The sequence below is a fragment of the Panthera onca genome, chromosome D2 (assembly GCF_046562875.1).
Source record: "Panthera onca isolate mPanOnc1 chromosome D2, mPanOnc1 haplotype 2, whole genome shotgun sequence".
NCBI classification, from domain to species: domain Eukaryota; kingdom Metazoa; phylum Chordata; class Mammalia; order Carnivora; family Felidae; genus Panthera; species Panthera onca.
The window spans coordinates 4,864,433-4,879,381 of record NC_138349.1 but is presented as its reverse complement, the minus strand read 5'-3'; positions in this window follow the sequence as shown (position 1 = coordinate 4,879,381).

The window sequence follows — 14,949 nt, the reverse complement described above, 5'->3', positions numbered from 1 at the left end:
TTAAGGAGTGGGGAGGAAGTCGGTGTCCAGAGAGCACCCACGCCTCCCCGCGTCATGCCTGCCCCCAAAAGCCACTTTGGGCAGGGAGGTATCTCCACGGCACAGACCCAGAGCCCAGGGCTCAGCTGGGAAACCGTCTCAGGAACCACAGTTGGGGGTGCTGATGGGCTGCCGGGGCCGTAAGCTGAAGGCGGGGGCTACGACCTGCCCCTGGGTTTTGGAGGTGTGGCTCCTTGGGTCTCTGCGGTGGACTCAGGGGTGAGGATCCTCAGGTGAATCTCTGGAGAGGTTGATGGCATATCCTTTGAAAATGTGAAGTGTCTTCCCAGGTCCAAGATGCCAGTGAGAGCTGGAAGTCCACAGGCAGATGGGTCATCCCCGCTGGTTGACCTTTTAGAAATACACCGCCCCAGAAGTTCAGGCAGACACGCTCCCCCACACTGGGCATCCTCGGGGTAAAAGCAGTCATCAGCAGAGTCCCCACGCCCACAGATACATGTGCACAGATACATACAAGATGGCAGGGGTGCCCCGTGTCCAGCCACTGCTGTCCCCAACAGGGTGTCTCTAACAAAGTCCCCAGGGGCCTTGACCAGGAGCTGTTACAGTTTTGAAACAAGTGGTGGGTGACCTGCCTCGTCCCCGGGAAGCCTGGGCTGACCACGCTTGGCCTTGTGTCCAGCAGGCTCAGTTGTGGAAAGACATCTCAAGCCCAGACAAGCTGTCCTCTGTGGGGTGGTCCCCGGTCAGCTCAGCGGGGTGACCCCTTCAGGGGATGGTCATGAAAGAGGGTGTGGCCATGTCATGGGAAGCCCAGCAGAGACCCCCCTGAGACACTGCAAACGTCCCCTGTGTTCTCTATTCCCTGATGGTGAAAGAGAGGTACTTGTGTCCCAGGGCATCCCACCTGGTGGAGGTAAGAGAGGGCTCCCTGGGGAGGCCGCCCACCGGGAGCCCAGACACCCCGCAGAGGGAGCCCCCACCCCGACTGAGTTCTACAAGGCATTCTGCCAACCTGAGAGGCCACCAGCTTTCTCCCTCCCCAGCTTCTCCAGTGCTGTCACCCCCAGGTTCACCGACCTGATGACCAGTTGACTGTCCCTTGGGTACAAACAGTCCTGTAATTGCTCGGGGACCAGGCCACGTCTTTATCATTCTCTGGAAAACAGGACAGGCTGTGTGCGTGTCCGTTTGTCCACGACCAAGGCTCAGCACTAGACCCGGTGGGGGCTGCAGATGTGCAGGTCAGAGCCTGGAATCAAGTCCGTGTGTGTGTGTGTGTGTGTGTGTGTGTGTGTGTGAGAGAGAGAGAGAGAGAGAGAGAGAGAGAAACAGAGAGAGAGAAACAGAGAGAGAGATGGGAGCTTCCAGGCACCCAAGTCTCCCCCAGGAAAGGACAAAGCCCCAGGCTTCTCATGTCTCTTGGGGCCTTTTAATCCCTGTTGTCTTCTGCTTAAATGAAGGGACAGCAGAGGAAGAGATTAGTGGGGTATTCAGGGCCCTGAGGGTTTCTGTTGCCGGGTAAACAAGGAGAGATCTCTATCACGGCCTGTCAGTCGTCCATTGGGCACTCAGTTCACCAGGTATTGAAACTGATCCGGGGAGATTTTCGGATTTATCTTTTCAGGGCGGTCAGGTGGGGGGAGAGGAGGCGCCCAGCACTGGAAAGTTCCTTGGGGGGGGCAGGGTGCCCCCCACCCCTTGCCCCCTACAGTGTCCTGGGAGGACTGCCTTCTCGCGGTCTTCTTCCTGTCACCTGTGTCCCAGACACCACCCCCCACCCCATGGAGCCCCTTACAGCTCCTTTCTACCCGAATGCCTTTCCCTCCCTTAACTGCCTGGCTAGTTCCCGCTGGCCTTCAGGTCACCACCTCCTCGAAGCCTTCTCTGATACGTCCCTCCATCCCATCCCACCCTCCTTTTCCCCCACTGATGCTTCACTTTTCCCGTTTGTTCCCTAAAGGGTAGCAGACAAATCCTGCCCCACACGCAGTTCATCTAAGTGGGGGCTCACACACTCAGGCCACAGACCTGCTGCTTCTCAGATTGGGAGTCAGGGACCCCATGACCATGTCTCAGAGGAAAAATCCACCAGAGTTAACATCACTGCAGCCTACAGGATAATCATGTTTTCAAATTAAACATTTTAAACAAGTTATGCACTTAAGAGCGTAGCTGAGACCCTGGGATAACGCGTGTATATACGTGCGTGCACTATGTTATTTTATATTTGCATATGCAAAAATGGTTTATTACAGCCCATCTGTATTATATGTTACCTATATACTTGTACATAATATAAACTTCATATATGTATGAATGTAAATGTAGTACAGGCATGTGAGAAGGATGAGCTGCCGGGAGCTCCGGCTTCGAAAACCACAGTTCTGAGGTCTTGTGTTCCGTCACCTAAAAGCCACGTTCTCCGTGGAGCACCTGCTCACGGTGGAGCCGGGGGAGACGCCGTGTCCCCGCATCTTTGGGAAGTTCCACCCACTCTTCTCAAACTTCAGTGTCAGGTGCACAGACGGCTTTTGTTCAGCAATTGTTGAACTCTGTCTCACTCAACAAGTGACGCTTTGCCCGCTTCCTTCTCTCTAATAAACTTTATTTGGAATCCACCTGCACGGGAAACCGGGAGGCGCCGCCCCACGGCACAGCATCCGCCGGGCTGCGTGGCGCTTGGGCTGGAGGGCTGCAGCTCCACGCCTCTCCCCTGGACCTGGGGAGCAGGAGTCCATCACACCCACAATCCGCCAGGGCCCACGGTCGGCTCGGGAGCAGCTAACCAGGCACCTCCTAGGCCTGCAGGGCAGACCCGGGATGCCACTCCGCTCCCCGGAGGTTCAGAAGATGCAGCCCAACCTGAACCAGACCGCAGATCCCCTCTCGTCCCCCATTCACTCCCCTAGCAGCCTCTGTGGGCACCAGCCACGCCCCGGGTTGTAGCAGGTGCGTTCAGCCCTGGGTCTGCCCTCACGGAACTTAGTTCTAGAGAAGGAAGGTGGAGACGGGAAAGCAGACAAACCAAGAAAGAATGTGCTAGGGGTTCAGCGAGGAGGGGTAAGGGACCGTGAGCAAGTGGGGGAGGTTTTGCAGGTGGGGAGGGGAGGGGAGGTCTGGGAGGAGGCGCATCTGCCCCGAGACCTGACCGGGACAAGCACCCAGCCCGTGGAAGGGTGAGCCCGCAGCCCCCGCAGGAGTCGGTCCCCACATCCCCCCCGGGGCCAGCTCGGTGACCTCTGATATTCACAGCACGTGGATTCGAATAAGACATTGGACTCCAAACAGTGCGGAGAAACACACAAAGCCAATGCCTTTCCCACGCTCGAGGGTCGAACGAGGATCTGCTCCAGGACCTCAGTGCTGGCTCCACGGGACCATTGTCTTAACCCACCTGTTAATTCCCACCTATTAATTCCAATAAACCAAATACACACGTTGAACATCCAACAGGAAGAGCACCAAAAAGAAACAAACAAACAAAAAAAGAATCCACCTTCCATCCTACAGTTTCTTTGAGAGGAGGATAATCTCATTTAGAGACTGATAATCTCCAAGAGCGGCACCTTTATGGAAGATCCCTATTGAGAAAGAATTTCAATGGCCCGTGAGAAATCATTTTTCAAGGAGAAGAAATGTTTCTCCCTCAGGCCCCGGGATGTTTCTGAGCTGACCCCGCCAAAGGCCGCTGGTCAGAGCCTCTTAAGTGAAATGGGTCCTGGGTGAGCTGCGCTAATCCCATCAAAGGGGGACCGGGTGGAAGGAGGCAGCGTGACCGCCCTCCACCCCGCCCCTCAAGGCCCAGGAAGGAAGTTTGCTCAAAATGCAAACAGGTCTCCACTCTAGGAGGGATTAAGCGGCCTCAAATTAACCTCAGCTCACACTCACCTGCCTAGGGCTGCTCTGATCTGTTCTAGAAAGACTGGCAACGCCTCTGAGAACATTGCATTCAGGGAAACCCCCAGCTTCAGGAGATTCTTCCTGTTTGCTTTCTTTAAGAGCAATGGATTAATTATAAAACAAGGAGACAGGACGCCTTGACTCCGAGAAATCTCCAGAAGGGCCAAGACACTGATCCCTCCCCCCACCCTGCACCGAACCTGCCACAATCGATACGGAATGAAAGCTCGTTCTGAAAATAACCTTGACAACAAATCCTGTCGGCTGGCTGTGGTTCTTCTCCTATTACGCCCAATAAAATAATCGACGTTTACATCTCAATTTCTACCGCCAGAGAGTTTGCTTCTTCTGGCGATGCCCTGGCTGGCGGGGGAGATCTGTAGCAGAGGGGGTGAGATCCTTGAGGCCGAGCGGCCGCAGGCAGGGGCTTTGTTGAGGGTGAGTATGCTTCTTGGGAGGCAGTGACCTCAGAGGCCAGAGGGCCGGGTACCAGCCGTGGCCACCACTCTTCAAGGCAGAGGAGAGAAGAGTTGTTATGAACGTCACTATCTGAGATGGACAAAGAGAACATTCAAAACTGGGTGTGAGCTTCAAGCCACGGGTTCGGAGCGTGCACACTCAGAAGTGTGGTCTGTAAAGCCTGACTGCTCTGTCACTTGTTGTCCGAGGGGCATAGTGGGACCTGGCCAGGTAAGGGGGCACACCTCAGCTGGGCTGGATGGTGGAAGGTGAGGGCGGTAAGTCCCTGAAGGCAGAGCTTTGGAAGTAGCGTGTTGGGCAGGCCGTGCAGATGAGGAGCCAGCCTACAGAAAGTCTCAGAGGGACAGCCACAGCCTCCAGACTGTCCCCAGGAGCACCCCAGGGGCTGTAACTAGCGATGAGGCTCAGGGAGGTAGAGGGAGAGGCAGACAGGATGGTGACTGGTCCAAACCAGTGTTCAGAGTTGGGGACTCTTGGGTGGCTGGAGCCCAGACGGCCAGGAAGAAGCAGGGGTAGAGGCCACAGGAGGCAGTGATGAGGAAGCTGTGGGATCTCTGGTGGAGGCAGGGCTGTGGGCAGGGCAGGATGAAGGCAGGAGGGTGGCTCATGCCCCTTGAGGGGGTGGGGGGGAGGGGAGGGCATGAGACACTTGCCTTGAAAATGGAGGCTGGAGGATGCTGAAAGCTGGCGTGGGAGCCACTAGGTGGGGAGACATAATGGTTTCGGGAAAGAGGAGGCGGGTTGGACAGATCGGGGTCTGTCGGGGGCGCAGAGGTTGGCTCACCTTTCCAAGACTCCTCTAATCTCGACTTGGAGCTGGGGGTTTCTCCAGAGGAACAAGAGGTGACCGGCCTCTGCTTCGATGGGGATGTCCAAGGAGGTGCAGGAAGGCAGGACGAAGCTGTGGCCAGCAAGAGGGGTCACAGAGGAAGATGCCAGGGCCTCCTGGGAGAGGCAGGCAGGACCAGGCCGGGGGGCGGATGGATCCCCAGACAGGAAAGTGGCAGGAGAGAGGCCAGGCAGGGAGGGAAGAGCTGCCCAAGAGAGAGGAGCCGGATAAAGACCAGCTGAGACCCCTGCATGAGGCGGGGTCCGTGTAGCTCCGGAAAGGGAACCTACCCAAGGGGAGGTTGTCCAGGTGGGAAGGGATGAGGGCCTGGTATAGAGCCCAGTGCATCGATGCACAGTCCTGCCAGGGTCTGAAGACCACCCTCCTGTTGGTTGTCAACACCCGGGCTGCTTTTGAGCAGCTGTGAGGATGTGTCCCTGCTCAGAGGTAACATGGTTTCAGGGGAAGCAAATGATGTCATTGACGCACGCTTCATTTAACCCACTTACCCTGTGCAAGAAGGATCCAGTGCCGGGACCCTCCATGCTGGCCAGGTGGGTGGGATGACAGTGCCCAAGAGATGCAAAAAAATGCTGAGGGAGTGCAGCACAGGGCACTCTGGAGGGCTGCATGAAGGAGGTGGCTCGATCTCAGCCCTTGACCAACGCCAGGCGGGTGAATTAAATAGCTTAGGTTGTTAGGGGTCGGCGAGTGAGGTTGGGGGTGGGGGGGTTTTCCACACTTAGCCCCTCCAAGGATGTAATAGGCATGGAAGTTAGAAAGGGTTTCAGCAGATGTCAACAGTGGGGTGACAGTCATCGGTGAGGATGGGGACTCTCGTTGGCCGGGGGTCCATTGTGGCAGGTGACCTTCCGCATCATGGAGGTGTCAGGTGCATCTAGCCGCATCAAGGTGCATCAAGGTGACATTGCCAGCATGAGGGCAACGGAGGCTTGCGTTTTCTTGGGGCAACATTCACCAACTGCCCTCGTTCTACTGCCGGGGGCCGTGTCCTTGGGCTGCCGGGGATGGACAGGGCCCCCAGCCCCCAGCCCAGAAGCCCGTGGTGCAGCAGGGAGATGCACAGCCTCACGTGGAGAGGAGGGGCCAGGCACCGTGTGGTTTGGGGTCTCTGTGTTTCTTAAGTTGCTCTCTTGGGTGATAGTTTTTTAACATTCCGGCTGCTTTGGTCGGTTACCCCCCGTTTCCCCAGACAACTAAGCGACCCCCAGGAATCAGAAGCAAACTCACCCATCGTTATGACAGAGGAGGTCCCAGTACATTGAGAATCCCCGAGCCCCACTCTCCCTCTTAGCGCACACCCCTTTGCCCCGAGTCTGCTCCCCCCTGCTTGGGGAAACCCACTCCCGTTATTGGTAAAGATGGCTTGAAAATGAACAAGGATCCAACTTTTTGAAAAGGAGCAGCCCCCAGAATGCTAAGTCAGCATTTACCAACGCTTGCTTCGCGGTCGAGGTAATGGTCACACGCACACAGGCTCGCACAGAGGACCCGAATGTCAACTAAGTTGGAGAAAGGGTCAGTTCAGCTGAGTGGGCAGATTTCTTTGTTGCCTGAATTCTTGGCACCTTGAGTAGGCAAATGCGTGCCTTGCCTGCAGGAAGGAATGGGGAAGGCAGAACTGTTTGCAGGAGCCTCTCTGAGGATTAGTGTGTCCCCAGAAACACAGAGGCGGTGGGGGGGGAGGGGCAGGAGACATCCAAATATAGGCAGGTGTCCTTCTGCTCCCGCCTGTCTCACAGACTGGAATCATCCCTCCATGGTTTGAACCCCCCGCCCGGAGACTCCTGCCTAGAGCTCAGAACCAGGCCACAAAGGTTCTTGGAGCCCTCCTGGGCCCAGCGTGGGTCAGCAGGTGCTCTGCCCGGGCTCCAGCCGCACACGCAGGCGTATGCTGCCCTCTAGTGGTGTCGCATTGAAACGGCCGCGCTGATGCTGATGCGGAGTCTGGGCTGCGTGTCCCCTAAGGACGGCGTCCCTGCTGTCTCAGAAGAGACGCCCCGGTTTTATAAGAAATACTCTTTAATATCTCCGTAATGACGTCCATAGAGAATATCACCTGCTCATGCTCCAAATTTCAAAAAGGTAAGCATGATGCCTTTTTAACTCTAATATAAAGAGGGACTACAAGAACTGAAAGGAAAGTAATTTTTCCCCCTTTTTTGAAAACGTCTTAGTTTTAATTCCAGTTAGTTAACCTACAGTGTTATATTCATTTCAGGTGTACAATATAGTGATTCAACACTTCCATACGTCAACGGGTGCTCATCAGGACAAGTGCACGCCTTAATCTGGAGATTAACTATTAACCTATTTAACCCATGCCCCAGCGGAATACAGTGTTATATTAGTTCCAGGTGTACAACATAATGATTCAGCAATTGTATTTATAGAAGATATTATAATGGGTATTTCATGGGCTCAGCAGACACGCAATCTCCAAATTGCCCGCTAGGAGACAGTGTTGCTCCTATTGAGAAAGACTCCTCTAGAACAGGGGTCAGAGTAAACACGGATTTTCAGGCCAAAAGCTGTCTGACAAAACTATTCAACCCTGCCAGGTGCCCTACGGCAGCTACAGACAGTGCATAAAAGCACAGGCATGGCTGTGTTCCAATAAAGCTTTGTTGACAATAGCAGGTGCCTCGCTGGATTTGGCCCACAGAACGCAGCTTACTGACCCTTGGTCTGGGGCAGCCCCTTCGGTTTACAGGTAAGGAGACTGGGGCTGGGGAGTGCAGGGGGTGGCAGAAAGTGGCCAAGGCTAGGAAATGAGATCCTGACCAAGTAACAGCAAACCCACCTACTCTGCCTGGCTCCTTCCCTAGTCCCCAGGCTGTCACTTCTCAGCTGTAGGTAGGGGGGATGGGGTAGAGGGGGAAGGACAGGGGATAGGAGGGTGCGAAGAGAAGGTGCGTGTTCAACTCTGACACCTCCAGTTCCCCTCCATCCCGCCTCAACACGCATTCACTCATTCATCTATCCGCTCGTTCATTCTGGCCTTTGTTGACCCTATGCCTGCCCCACCCCACAGCCTTCCTGCTTGGCGTGGAGCCTCCCAAGGGCTCTGCCAGTTATCCCAGAAAGGCACCACAACAAGACAGCAAGCCATCCTGGCTTGCCTAACAAGCCACGCTGGGCAGCTCTGGGTCTCTCTTATTTGTGTCTATTGATCCCCAGGGTATCTGCTCTTTGTGTCCACAGGGTGGGCCTACGGCGGACATTCAGCACCAGGGCCAGAGGACAGAGCCCGATGGGGCCAGGCCCTCCAGTCTCAGCACCAGGGACCCCTGAACCTCTGGGATCTGCTTGCTCCTGGCCCTGGATGTGAGACCAGTGCCTCCCAGACCATCTGCGGTTCGGGGCCAGTTTTGTTTCTTTTTTTCAGTTCATCATGGGCTGATAGTTCTGTAAAATACAGTAAATATGGAAGTGGGGAAATGGAGACGAAGAGACGTGTAACGAACATTATTAGATTCAACGGTTATACGCTTGCTCTGCCGAATGGCTGTGAAGGCTGACAAACTCTCAGCCCCGCTCCCCGCATCATGGTGGATGGAGGCAGCCTGAGCCCCCGAGGCTGATGTGAGCCTGGGTCAAGCCTGCCTCAGTGTTAGCTCCAGGGTCAGCCCAGCTGGCTCTGGGGGCCCCCTGGGGTCTGGGGCTTGCCACCTGGGGCTCAGGAGGCTCCCAGGAACCCAGGACCTCGTGCCCGGGACAACACTTCATGCTGCGACTATCCTTGACATCATAGTTGCTGGCTCTGCGCCTCCCCTGCTGTGAAGTGTGTCCTCGGGAGTGGCCGTGGGACATCACTAAGCTCCCAGCCCAGGGTCACAGGGACGTCGGCCCTGCTAGAGCTCCCAGGACATACTACATGAGCACTACTAGGGTGAGCAGGGCCCCAGGCTCAGGGTGGAGGAGACTCCTGCCAGATGGAGGCTCATCAAGGACAGGGACCTCATCATGGGGGCCAGGAGGCCCGAAGGTCCCAGCGTCCTGGCTCTTCACACCCTCCTGGTCTCAGGGGCCTGGACAAACCCTGGGGCCTGTTTCCTGGGAAGAGAGGGGGCTGCAGGGGACCAGGAAGCACGGAGATGGGTCCTGCAGGGGCTGGGACTGGCTGACGTAGGGAGGCTCCTTGGGGTCATGGGGTGGGCTCCTTCCACGAGCCTCGGAGCCTCCTAGAAATAACTAACCGGTGTCCACAGGCCTGGGGGTACTTGTCTGGACCCTAGATTTAGATGCTGTGATAAGTCTGGAGGCTGAGGGGACTCAGCTCTGTGTCCTATCACTGACAGAGCCTCTCAGAGAGAGAGAGAGAGAGAGAGTGCACACACAAGGGTCTGTGGTAGCAGAATCTTAAGAGCACGTCTCTGTGGCTCTCTGAGGATCCCGGGGTGAAGCCAGGCTAGGTTCATGCAGACTGGGAGTATCCCAGGGTTCGGAGCAGAGGGCAACCTAGAACATCAAAGGGAGGCCAGACCGAGGTCCAGGACCCCGTGCTCAACAAAGAGAAGGGAGGGTCCTTCTATGACCCTTCCAGCTGCTGGTGGCCCCAGGGGTCCCTTGGCTGTGGCCACATCACTCCAGTCCCTGTCTTGTTTCCACATGGCTCCCTTCTCCCTGTATATCTGTGTTTTCATGGCAAGTCTCCTCTGTGTGTGTCTCTGTGTCCAGATTTCTCTCTTCTTATAAGGACACCAGTCATGTTGGGTTAAAGGCCCACCCTGCTCCAGTCTGACCCCATCTTAACCGACTACACCTGCAACGACCCTATTTCCAAATAAGGCCACATTCACGGGTACCCGGGTTAGGACTTCAGCCTATCTTTCTGGGGGTCACAATTCAACCTGTAACAGGGAGGGTCTCACCTAGATCGCTCTCATTGGAGTGTGGCTGGGTACTACGGCCACTACATCATCCACTAAACCCCGTGGCCTGAGATGTACCAGTTAATTTGTGTGTCTGTTCCCGGATATAAAGAGCATCTAAAAAAAAAAAAAAAAAAAAACCTGCTATTTTTCACTATTATGGGCCAACTTTCAGTAAGAAACAACTCAGCATCAGTTAATAAATAATTTCACGCTGAAGGCAAGGGCCAGATGTTGTTCATCTTTGCGTGTCCCAACACTTCGCAGACGATGGGGCCCCAGAAAAGCCAGTGGGCCCAGCGGCTCACCCCTGAGGCTCACCAGCTGGTTTCTCAAAGCAAGCAGCGGGAGGAGGGCGTCTGGGGTTGGAGGGATCTGAGGCTCCCTGTGGCTAGCCTTCCGGAAGAGGTTATCTGTTGACTTGTCCCTTTTTTTCTTGGCAACTATTTCATGGTTCAGCGAAGGTCCGTTTTCTCCCTTGATGCAGTGTCTGAAATTCAGAGCACCTCAGCTCCTCTCTGCTTTTCATCCTTTGCCAACAAAAGTAGTAACATTCTCAAGGCTTGTTGGGAGGTTGGTGACATTTGCAGGCCTGGGACGTGAGAATTAGTTGAGTTGTGCTTCAGAAATCTAGACCGTCTGCTCGAGCTGTTCAGACTCGCCATTTTTCACCTGTTAGACAAGGACTTCTAAAATCACCTTGGGAATATACACACGCTTCCTGGGAAATACCAGAGGCGTTCTGAGATCTCTGCATGGATCGTACTCGCTATTGATGTTACTTGTAACATTCTTTTCATGGAAACAGATCAGTGGGATCACTTGTGAGGCTTTCCCAAAGAAGCTTGCTGGGAAAAATAGGGAATGAGAAAGTGGGTTTGTAACCCAGAGAGGGAACCATAGCATCTGGCCTGGGTCAGCCTGGTTCTTTGATCTTGGGTAGCTCAATTTTGACCTTTATGACCTCAGTTTGCTCATCTGTCAGGTGGAGGTAGCAATGGCGTGGTCTCCGAACTTTCAGGGTGGTTCAATGAGAAATGGAAGAAAAGGGGACGGGGCCACATGGAACAGAATCAAAAGCAGACTGGAAGGGAAATCCGTGCTCACGGTGGCCTCAGTGACACAGGAAGGGGGGGGCAGGGATGGAAAGGGGACCTCCACATGTTTAGTAATGTTTTGTTTTATGTGAAAAATATTAGAAAACAACGTAACAGACTTTTAAAGTAGCTTTATGGAGATATATTGCACATACTATACAATTCACTCACGAACGAGTCCAATTCAGTGGTTTTTAGTGTTTTCCCAGAGATGTGTAACCCTCACTACAGTTAATTCTAGAACATTTTCATCACCTCACAAAGTGCCTTCGGCTACCACTCCCGATTCTCCTGCACCCCTTCCCCGCTTTGAGAAAACACTTTGTGTTTTTCCTGATTTCCCGATTCAGGACATCCCATATGAATGGTATTACACAGTATGTGGGTTTTGGGGTCTGACTTCTCTCACTGAGAATCACGTTTTTAAGATGCATCCACATTACAGCAGGTGTCAGTACTTAATTCTTTGTTTTTTAAGTCTATTTATTTATTTTGAGAGACAGAGAGAGAGAGAGAGAGAGAGAGAACATATAGGGGAGGGGGAGAGAGAGAGAGGAAGAGAGAATCGCGAGCGGGCTCTGTGCTGATAGCTCTGCCCAACACGGGGCTCGAACTCACGAACCGTGAGATCATGACCTGAGCAGAAATCAAGAGTTGGACGCTTAATCCCCCCACGCTGAGCCACCCAGGTGCCCCTGTGGATTCTTTTTTATGGACTGCTAACATTCCATTATACAGATGAGATGTATGTTTTGTTTATATGTTCGTCAGTTGATGGATATTTATATGCTTTCCACTTTTTGGCCGTTATGAGTAATGCTGCCATGGACGTTCACGTACAGGTTTTCAGTCCTCTTGGAGATAGATAAGTATATATACGTGTGTGTGTGTATATATATATATATATATATACATATACGCGTATATATATGTATCTATATATCAGCACTAGAACTGCTGGGTTGCGTGTAACTGTTTCATTGTTCGAACAACTGCCAGACTGTTTTTTCAAAGCGGCTGCACCATTTCACGCTCCCGCCAGCACCGCGTGAGGGCTCTGATGGCTCACGTCCCCAGCAACACTCCCTAGTGTCTGATCCCTTGGATTCCAGCCGAGCTAGAGGGGATGAGGGGGTCTCGCAATGCGGTTTTGGTTTGTATTTCCCTGACGAGTAACGCCAGGGAGCAAAGACTTGTAACATTTTAAGTTCTGAGTGGTTAGAGCAGGCACACGCTGCACACTATTCCCTTTGTTTTCTGTGTGTTCATACTGAAACTGTGTTGCTTAGGGGGACACCAGGGGGGCTCAGGCGGTTGAGTGTCCGACTCTTGAGTCTGAGCTCCCTGTTGGGCTGACAGTGTGGATCCTGCTTGGGATTCTCCCTCTCTCTCTCTCTCTCTCTCTCTGCCCCTTCCCTGCTCCTGCTTTCACTCTAAATAAACAAACAAAAAAATGAATGAATGAATGAATGAATGAATGAATAAAGGGTCGCTTACTAGCTTGCTTACCAAAGGCTCTATGCACAGCTTGCCCTTAGAAAATGGGGATGGTGTATTACCCGTGGAGGAGCTGGGGTCCGAGCAGGCTGCCCCCCACACTTGCCCCCAGCAGATCTTCACCGAGGAAGGCCAGGGCAGCTCTCCCCGGGGACTCCAGCCCCGAGAGCCCCCCGAGCGGCTGTCGTCCTGAGACAGAAGGTCATTCCTTCAGTTCCTGTAGCAAGACTTCCCCCGGAAGTTCACCAGGACGTCATCAAACATAAGGACGCTTAGTGAGGCTTTTGTAATGCCCAACGGCACCTGCCAGCTGCATCTCTGCCCTGCCCCCACGGGCCCCGCGGCCTGCCCCAAGCCACAGGCATGTAGGGAAGGACGATCCTTTGGCAGCCGGGGCTTCGGCAATCAGGAGCCAGCACTACGGTCCTCCCGCCCTCCTCAGGAGGCCCCCGCTTGGGCTCCCGACGACGTCCGGCCCCAGCCCCCCAGAGCTCCGGCCCCACCTGGCCCTGTGTCCTGCCCTCCGTCTTTCCCTGCTTCCTTCCGACACAGACCCATCTGGAAATGAGTCAACTGGAGGCTCGCTGATTCACACGAGGAGCTGCTGTGGTTTCCCGTGATCACATAAGGTGGTAACAACAGTCCTGCCACGTCATGTGCCGGCCACGGGCCAGGCCTCCCCGTGGACCATCTCACGTCACCTTGTCCGACGCACAATGTTCCGAGGAGGCCTGCCGTTGCAACCTCTTCACAGACGACGAAAGGGAGCCACCATGGCGGAACACCAAGGGCATCCCTCTGGGACCTCCCAGGGCTCTCGGGGGCAGAGCCAGGGGTCACAGTCAGAGCTGCAGAACCCCAAATTCCGGGCGATCGACACCCACCTCACTGTTTGCTGTATGTCGGTGCCAAAGCCGGCACAACGCTTTTTTGAAAATGTCTTGTTTCTCTTTATTTGTTTGTTCCAAACAACACTCTTGGCCCCGCGGTCCAGCTTCGACTGGAGAACCTTGACAAGGCCCATCACCTCCCCGCTGAGCCTCCCCGAAGGGGATGGAGTGCAAGGCAGCCGCTGCACACAGACCCCCAAGAGCTTGCCCACTGCGGGGGCCTGCTCCAACTCACACCGAGCAGGACGTCCGTGGGCACTGGGGCTCCGTCTGTGGATGCCTGGGGAGGGGGCGCAGAGTGGAGGTGGTCCCTCGGGGCTCCTCCAGTCCCGGAGAGCCTCTGTGCCATCTCGGGTCGCCGGAGCGAATGCACATCAGGCGGGTCCTGCGGGGAGAGCGTTGGCCATCACTTCTTCCGAGTCCCTGCACAGGAGGGGCGTGTGGGAGTTGTGGGGCAGTCAAACACCAGCTGTCACGGCCACGGACAGGCCTGCTAAATCTGCCCCTCGAGCCTGGACTCCACCTGACCTTGAAGGGCAGGTGAGCATCATGTGGGGGTGAAGTCGGGCCGATTGGGAACACCCCGAAGTGTAATTGGCAACCCTCCACCTGACGGTAGGTCTTGGGCAGGGAGGCAGGACTGCCTCTAGGAGCAGGTGTCCTCAGTGTCCCCAGGCTCTCATTCATTCACATCTGGGGTGGACAAGCTCTTCCCTGTAGAAGATGCCTCCCTCTGCCACCACCGTTGGTATCGTGGTCCCTCAAAGGCTGTGGCTGTCTTTTCTCATGTCTAGCCAATGGTGACCCAGACATGTAGTCTCCTTCGAAGGCTCTTGCCAGATTTCCTTTCTTCGCGGGTTGGATCCCAGGCAGGCACGAGCCCTGTGCTCTGCCCTGTTCACATGCTCACAGCTCAGACAGGTGGTCTTTGTACACGTCTTATCCTTATCACTCTTCTCCTGACCTGGGCCCCGACCGCCCTTCCTGAACCCGTGCTGAGTCGTCGGGGAGAGAGAACAGTACCCAGATGTGTTCTAAACGACCCAGGCGAGTCCGTGCCAGCCTCCAGACCCAGGGAATGTGCTGCTAGCCTTCCATCTACGCATCTCATTTTCTTCTTCCTTCTTTGCTAGAATCTGTCCGTCCCTGGAGGATACGCACCTGAGCTTAGCTCCCTTCCTCTTCCTTCCACCCTACTCAAGGGTCACTGGCCGGTTCACTACTTTCCTGCCCCTGCAGCTACTTACTTTTCCACTGGTGCTTATGGAAAACAGTTACCTCTGAGCCTGTCTTCTCCTCAAGTTCCCCATGGCTCCTTAGGTGAGCGGGTCCTGCCGTAGTCCGCTAAGGCTGCTGCA